Consider the following 7382-nt stretch of genomic DNA (forward strand, 5'->3'; position numbering starts at 1 on the left):
TTGGATGGATGGATGGATGGATGGATGGATGGATGGATGGATGGATGGATGGATGGATGGATGGATGGATGGATGGATGGACAGCTACACAGCTAAGTTGTCACTTTGTTGCAGACGCTAAGAATTCAGTAAGCCTGCATCTGAAAGTTTGTTTATTGTAGTTTTGAGGCGCTAACTAGTTTTCTACAATCACGGCTAAATGGACTGTACTCATACAGCTCCTTTCTATCTAATCAAGATACTCAAAGAGCTTTAAATTACACTCTGTGCCCTCATTTACCTCCACACACACGTTCATACAGCACTCTACTACATCTCTACGAAGATAATCTGAATCTGTAGAGACTAATCAGAGCTTTAGACCACATTAATGCACCGATAGGACACACATCAGAGGCAATGAGGGTTCAATGTCTTGCCCAGGGACACTTCAACATGCGACTGCTGCTGGAATCGAACCCCCAACTCTCCCAGTGGAGGAAAACTGCTCTAACCACTCAGCCACAGCCACCCCATTAGCCTTAGCTAAGTGAGATACTAGCCTGAGGGTGTTCCAGTGGAATTTTCCAACTTGTAACTTAAAAGTTTCAATTTCCAGGTACAACAGTTCAACACACTTTAATAGATTTAGTTCAATACTTGTCAACGGAGGTGATTGTTGTGTCCTCCTTGGACATGAAAGCTGGACTTCTTTAAAACTCTAAATCAGAAAATCAAGTGGAACAACGAGCCACCTTTGTTAAAAAGCATGTTGTAGTGTTTGAAAGCAGAAAAGTACTTTGTTACTGACTTGCATTGCTCATAATAGTTACCCTGGTTACTGAGCACAACAATTACCAAATCTTACTAGTTTCCAACGTCTAACTGGAACAGGGTTGTTATTCACCATCCAAATTCTGTCTTACAAAGTAAAAAAACTTTGCATAGATTCCTGAAGAAACCAACTATGGAAATAGTCGTCTGTAGTCTGCTGGATTCCTTAGATAGAGAACTTTACTAATTAGCTTTTATGTGAATGTTCCTGTAAAGTCCCTGAGACAACTTTGTTGTGATTTGGCGCTATATAAATAAACTGAATTGAATTGAATTGTAGAGAAAACAACAGTTCTTGGAGTCAGAACCTTAACTCAGAAATATTTTAGACAGAAACACATATGACCTGGTTGCAGCTACCCATCCAGGCTGTCACATTGTAAAGTTTGCAGATGATACAGTGGTGGTGGGATGCATCACAAACAATGATGAGTCCAGCTACAGGCAGGAGGTGGAACACCTGGAGAGCTGGGGAAAAGAGAACAACCTTCACATCAATGTGAAGAAGACGAAGGAGATGGTCGTGAACTTCAGAAGGAACTAACACACCTATTCCCCTACCTCCACCGATCTGTGGTGGAAGTGGTCTCCAGCTACAAGTACTTGGGTGTACACCTGAACAACACCCTCAGCTGGAGCAACAACACCACCAGCCTGATGAAGAAAGCTCATCAGAGACTCTACTTCCTCAGACGGCTGAGGTGAGCTGGTCTGGAAGCTCAGTCCTCACCTCCTTCTACAGGTGTGCAGTGGAGAGCATCCTGTGCTCGAGCATCAATGTGTGGCATGGAGGCTGCACAGCTGCAGAAAGAAAAGCTTTGCAGAGAGTGGTGAAGGCTGCACAGAAGATGTTGGAGTCAGTCTCCCCACCATCACAGACATCTACACCTCCAGATGCAGGAAGAGGGCCACCTGCATCATGAAGGACCCCACTTACCCAGCACACAATTTTTGCCCCGCTCACCTCAGGAAGGAGGTTGAGGAACATTAAGAGTAGAACCACTAGACTGAGGAACAGCTTCTACCCTGAGGCTGTTAGACTCATGAATCTCTAACCAGAATAATCACTGTGAAAAACCATATCATGTTGCTGCTGATCTGTTTCATGTTGCTGCTGATCTGTTTCATGTTGGTGTGTTCATTCGTGCTCATGTGCTCACACAGACTCATGTTCGTGCTGCTGTTCAGCGTATAGTTTCTATTGTTTCTATGCTGTTAGTGCTTAGTGTGTTTGTAGTTAAACTTTGTCTTAGTTCATATTTTAGATCTTATGACTGTTTTTCTTTTACATTTTATACTTTTGTTGGATGTAACTGGGACCCTGTGTACACAGTTTCATTCCACCACATGTACCACATGAGGTGTGTAAGACAAATAAAGAATGTTGAAGCTTTAGCAGAACAATGTTAGATAAAAACATGTTCAGACGAACTGTCAGTTAATTTGCTGGATGTTTTGGTATTAGCATGCAGAAGCAGCTGATGTGGGTTGCTGCTTGCTAGATGAACATTTCTAAATGTATAAATTTAGTAAAGGCATAAAAGAAACTCCAGTGAAGCAAGTTAACCAGAAAGCTTGCTGGATTGCTCATTTTCACAACTACATCTTCCCTTTGATTTGATTTTTGTGCAAATCAAAACCTTTGCTTTAAAAAGAGAACAAATAAAAATCCAAAGGCTGAATCTAATTTAGTCATTCATTACATCTTTCACTGATTTATCCTTGTCCTGATCCCTTAAATAACTCTATCCCCTGCTGATCGTAGCTAGATTAGCTTGAAGCCACAAAAAGTACATTTTAGATGAGTTTTGTGTGATGTTACAACAAAAGCCCACTAAGTTAGGATAACAGTGAAAAACAAGGTCTGTGACGAGCGAGGAGTAGTTTTACTACACCATCCACCACAGTGCTTGCATGAGTCTTGATGCTCACGGCCTAAAGGGAGTAGAGAAGACTGTTTGTTTTGTCTGAGTGTGCCAAAGGCCAGCAGATGTCTTGTGTCATGTTGCATAAACAAGATAGAACACTTTCATCCATCATGCTGTTGAACTGGGAGCTTTAGGTCGTCTTATCCAGCTTAAAGCATCTTGTTGAGGCAAAGACATATTCAGGGCACCGGTCTTGATATTATTACCTCAGTGGAAATAAATCAGATCTGAATTCTGAGCAGTACAAATGCCCACTGCATGCTGCTCTGTCTGAAGTTTAAGAAAATGATTGTTTCAAAGCTCTTCATGTTCTGGTCGTGTCACAGTATTCAACCCTTTGTTTAGTTCTTTCATTATATTTGCAGAGAGCAATGTTAAACTCACGTGAAAACAATGTGATGGAAATTGTTCGCTCACAGGTTTGTCAAGACAAACTCATCTTGTGTGTGGAGACGGTCAGAAAACTGCCTGTGGTCTAGAGCAAATCAGACAAAAGATGTAATCACAAACAAATCAGCGTCCAAAGTGTGATATTGGTCTATTTTTAAAGCAAGCCCCAAAGGCTCAACTCATGTGTTACTGTTACCATTTCTGTGCTTTGGATTTGTTTGTACAAGCATGTAAATGTGGGGAAGTTGACAGCGGTATTTAACTGTGCACTTATCTTCTGAATGACTCATGCAGTGAGATAGTTACGCACGGTGGAAGCTCCAGCACTGAACTCTACCATGATCACACCCACATGTCGGGGCTACGTCTGCAGCTGCGCACTTATCGTTGCTCTCCGTCTGCTAACTTTGTGCCATGCTGCCTCCTTGGTCACTCTCAGACTTTGCAGTTTAAATTTAAGCTTGATAGATCATGACGTCCTTAGTTGCTTCGTTTGTAAAGAACAGCACGTTGCTTTAAAGGACTGCGAATCAAAGAAATACAGAGCAGACATAAAAACATCAGAAATGTGTGGACCTTTGGGGAAAACAATGCCCACTTTGCATTATATCATCTGTTCAGTTAGAAATAAACTTTATTTCTCCAAACTGAGGTCATTCAAAAGAGCTACAGTATATGCACGAGGTAAGATGTTAACTGCTCACAAAACCCCATTTTAAAAGATCTGAACTATCCCTTCAAATTCAAATGTGTTTATTTTTTGTTGAATTTAAAAAGGACTGTTCAAGTTTACAACAAGCATCATCATTTTGCAGCTGGTGTGACTCAGTCTTTACTGAAACGACACAGACGCAGGCCTCTTGAAACACTTTCAACTCTTTATAACCATTAGGAAAACTGCAAATTAAGATTGTATGTGTGCACGTCTCACAAACAGCCCTAAGTTACAGAGCGTCCCTGAAGTAAACACTGAAGTGAAACTTTGCAATGAAAAGAAAGACTTATTGTTTGGGTGTACATTAGCAGTTTTGGCGTGTTAGCCCTGGCAATGGTCCGAAGGTGGGGGCTGTCAGCCTGGAAATTTTGGTAAATGTAAGTGGGGTGGGTTAGGGGACAATAAACTTGAATTTCTGGGAAAGCTATTTGCGTGTGCCTTTATAGAACCTACAAGGCAAAAAAAGAAGTGTGTGTGTGTGTGTGTGTGTGTGTAGGGGGGGGCAACCCAGAAAGTATTTATTGAGCACAAAAAGTGTTTCCATATTCAACTGTCACACTCCACAGCAGAGAGGGGAGTGCAGCCCTGGGTGGAGTGTCACGTGGATCGTCACTGAACATGATGTGACAGTAATGGTGCTCTTACTGGAAACAGGCACAAGCAGAGCTCTGTATATTCTGGAGGACACGTCTAATGACATCAAACTGTTCGTAAATCTAAAACAACCCTAGTGTATGGTTCACTGCCATGTTTTAAACCTGCTGACACACATGGTACTATTCACAGAAGAAATAAAGGAATGTCGCTTGATCCCACGGCGGAGAGGAAAATTCAAAATGTCTGCGGTGTGGAAGTTTTTTATTTTTTGTTGGCGAGGATGTCAGATTCTGAATAATTTTGGACTATGTTGAGCCTCGCTACATCGTCCCCAGTCGGAGATATTTTTCCAACGTAGCCTTACCTGAGTTACAAGCTGTCATTTCCGACGTAATTGAGAAGCTAACAGCTGATAGCACGACTTGTTGGGTGAATTTTACCACAGACATTTGAACGTCGTGTTAGCCCCATTAGCATGATTAAGTCTTATGGCACAATGGATAGACAAAAACTTTGAACTTAAAAAGGCTGTCCTTCATGCACAGGAGTGCAGAGGATCCCACACTACAGGTGGGAACCTGGAACAAGCCTCCACAGGTGAGACAGCATCGCAGGTGACTAATGCTAATAAATAATATTTAACACTTTTCATTTAATAGAAGTCAAAGTGCTGTGCATATCATATGTCTGTTACTGAATATATGTCACCAGCTCTTACAGCTGTTACACATGTTTTTGTAGCAAATAAGCCTAAATAAGAGGGCTATGTTCTGACAAAGGAACGTATATAAAATATCAGTATCGGCATCGGTTATCAGCCAAATAAGTTTTAACATATCAGCCAAAAATCCAATATCGTGCATCCCTAATTTAACCAGGCATATCCCATTGAGATCACAGATCTCTTTTGCAAGTGGCTGTTATTGAATATATGTCACCAGTTCTTACAGCTCTTGCACAATTTTCGTAGCAATTAAGCCTAAATAAGGGGTTTATGTTCTGACAAAGGAACGTATATAAAATATCAGTATCGGTTATCAACCAAATAAGTTTTAACATATCGGCATATTGGATATTGGCCAAAAATCCAATATCGTACATCCCTACCCCAGACCACACCAACAGTGCCCCCCCCCCCCCACACACACACACACACACACACACACATTACAAATGCTTCTGACACCAATGGACCTCTTAGTGTATAAAGCGTTAACAACAATGGGGTGTAAAATACTACCCTTTTAGTTCTGATTTTTCTTAGCTCTTTAAAATTGACAAAGTGACAAGTGTCCCCATTCGGACCAGACCTGGACCTGTTTATGTCTCCAACATTTGGCACACAAGGAACTGGATCCCAGTGGGTTACATGGCTCCAGGACAATCCCCATTGTCTTGTTGAATGCAAGTGGCTGGAGCACAGAGACTGTTCTGGACTGCATGTTAGGACCTGGCAGCAACAAATTATAACTTTGGCCAGGAAAGTCCACCAAATGGGCTGATTCTTCTCATTCAGCCCACAGGACTCCACACAGCTGCGCTTTCTTTCAATGCCAGGGGAGAAGACGGCCTGAAAGAGGGAGTGGAGAAAGGGAGGCGGAGAGTGGAACGGTTGGAGGCAGTTGGACTGGACAAGGCTCCAACACCAGGGCGTGCGTTTGATTTTTGGGGGAAAGAAGAAGCTTCAACGTTTTTTTAACATTCAGTTTGCTATAGCCGTAGTTACAAATAGAGTACTTACAATGTTGGTAAGCTCTGGTAACTTCTTGTTTAGAACAACACGGCCCTCCTTGTGACAAAAATATACCTAAACATTGTTGTATAAAAGGGAACCTTTCAACTCAAGTGTCACCCTGTAACCCGACATGTTTTTAAACTGCTGAAAACTGAAGTACTGATTAGTACGACGATAGTAAAATGGTAGTTTATTTATCTGATGAAGACAGCTTTCTAACTCTTTAACTAGACAAAAATTAATAGTATTACGGTAGTCCCTCGCTACATCACGGATCGTTTATCGCGGGTTCGCTATATAGCGGTTTTTCAAAGTAAGATGTGACATGACATGGTTGGCTGATTGATGGACGAACCATGGATTGTTTATTTAAAATAAATCATTTTAAATTATTTTGCACATGTGTGCATCCCACAAGTGCAGGGTGAAGCTCCCTCCTGCAGCCTGTCATGATCTCCACTCTCTGCCACGCACACATTTCTCCTGCTGCATCCACTTTGTGAAGATTAACCCTTTGCTGCCCAGATGCACCGATCAACTTTTGTCTTCCAACTTAAAATTCAAAGTATGTCACATCGTAAAATCATCATAATCACAAAATATAAAAGTGTTAAAAGTTATTTTTAATTATTTTAGAACTTCTATATTCAGTTGTTTCAGTGTAATTGATCAAGAAGTACTTTTCTGCTCCGTGCTGCAGAGCTGAAGCTGTGTGACATCCTGTGACGTCCTGCTGCTCTTCTCTTCGATACAGTTTAAATGTAAATACTGTAACATTGTAAATAAACAATACACACTACATGATATGCATGTTGGACTGATTGGTAACTCTAAATTGTCCCCAGGTGAGAGAGAGAATGAATGGTTGTTTGTCTCATTTGTCTCTATGTGTCTCTGTGATGGACTGAAGACCTGTCCAGGTGTCCCTGTGATGGACTGGAGACCTGTCCAGGTGTCCCTGTGATGGATTGGAGACCTGTCCATGATGTCCCTGTGATGGACTGGAGACCTGTCCAGGTGTCCCTGTGATGGATTGGAGACCTGTCCATGGTGTCCCCCTCCTCTCACACAGTGATGGCTGGACATGTGCACCAGTGATCCCCGTGACCCAAAAAGAAGAAGCACGTAAAGACAATGTACAGTGTATGTATGTACAGTGTATGTATGTATGTATGTATGTATGTATGTATGTATGTATGTATGT

This window comes from Nematolebias whitei, chromosome 21 (assembly GCF_014905685.2).
Source record: "Nematolebias whitei isolate Nwh7 chromosome 21, NemWhi1, whole genome shotgun sequence".
NCBI classification, from domain to species: domain Eukaryota; kingdom Metazoa; phylum Chordata; class Actinopteri; order Cyprinodontiformes; family Rivulidae; genus Nematolebias; species Nematolebias whitei.